Source organism: Somniosus microcephalus, unplaced genomic scaffold, assembly GCF_052327205.1.
Source record: "Somniosus microcephalus isolate GS21.2 unplaced genomic scaffold, FLI_Smic_1.0 unresolved_chr8, whole genome shotgun sequence".
Lineage (NCBI taxonomy): Eukaryota > Metazoa > Chordata > Chondrichthyes > Squaliformes > Somniosidae > Somniosus > Somniosus microcephalus.
Window position 1 is genome coordinate 12589971 of NW_028225186.1, and position 1709 is coordinate 12591679.

A 1709-nucleotide genomic window follows, 5' to 3' on the forward strand; every position below is an offset into this window, starting at 1 on the left:
CGCCTAGGGAACCAAGGAAGGTTCGCATCTGTGGGGACTTTAAGGTAACAGTGAGCCCAATCCTTCACACCGTACAATATCCACTTCCGCGGATTGAAGATATTTTCACCTCGCGATCTGGCGCGAAACACTTCACTAAGATTGACCTGGTCCAGGCATATCTGCAAATGGAGGTTGAAGAAGCATCAAAAAAATACCTCACAATCAACACCCATAAAGGTCTCTACCAATACAACCGGATGGTATTCGGGGTCGCATTAGCTCCGGCTATTTGTCAGAGGCCAATAGAACAAGTATTGCAAGGGATCCCAGGGACCCAGTGTTATTTGGATGACATCCTGGTCATGGGCGAAAATGACAGTGATCACCTTGCCAACCTGGAGCAGGTGCTCACTAGATTGCAGGGATATGTGCTCCGAGCTAACCGCCCCAAAATTGAGTTTTTTAGAAAACAGATCTCGTATTGTGGCCACGTTATCGATAAAGAGGGGTTACATAAGTCCCCAGAGAAGATTGAGGCAGTAGTCAAGGCTTCAGCACTGGAAAATGTGTCACAACTGAGGTCGTTCCTCGGGCTGGTAAACTACTACCATAAGTTCTTGCCAAATTTGTCTAAGTTACTACACCCACCGAACACCCTACTGCAAACTGGGGTGCCATGGAAGTGGAGTGACGAATGTAGACGAGCTTTCCAGAAGAGCAAAACACTAATCACATCGAAAGAGGTATTGGCCCATTACAACCCGGCATTACAAATTCGGTTGGCATGTGATGCGTCACCCTACGGCATTGGAGTGGTGCTGTCGCACAAATTCTCGGACTGCTCAGAGAGGCCAATAGCCTTTGCGCCACGATCACTATCCTCAGCCGAGCGGAACTACGCCCAGATTGACAGGAAGGCCCTCAGCCTAGTGTGTGGAGTGAAAAAGTTCAATCACTATCTGCACGGGCAGAAATTCACCTTGCTGACTGATCACCAGCCTTTTGTCTCCATTTTTAATACAATGAAGGGCGTTCCATTGATGACTGCGCAATGGCTACAAAGATGGTCACTTTTTCTAGGGGCGCACCACTATGAGATTGAATATAAGGGCACGAAACAGCATGGAAATGCTGATGGGCTATCACGCCTGCCACTGCCTACAGCGGAGGAAGCACCAGCAGTGGATCCTGTCGAAATATTCCATTCGACTATAGTTGCATACCTGCCAGTAACTAATGCTTGTTTCGAAAAGGAAACCCGAAATGACCCGACACTGTCTCGGGTATATGATTTGAAGGTGAAGGGATGGCCAGCACATAGTGACTCACTGTTGCCAGCATTCTCGACAAGGAGAGAAAAGCTGTCAGTGTGCCGGGAGACCTTGATGTGTGGATCCCGAGTGGTAATTCCACCCAAGTTAAGGGTTAGAGTGCTCAATGAGCTTCATGATTATCATCTGGGAGGGGTAAAAATGAAAAGCCTAGCCAGGGCTTATGTGTGGTGGCCGGGATTCGATAAACAGATCGAGGACCTGACCAAGAGCTGCTCAGGATGCCAGAAAGTCCAACATGCACCACTACAGGCCCATCTACACCCGTGGGAGTGGCCCTCATCTCTATGGCAACGGGTGCATATTGATTTTGCTGGTCCATTCACGGACACAATGTTTTTAATAGCCGTGGATGCGCACTCGAAATGGCCTGAGGTCATCAAAATGTCTTCCACC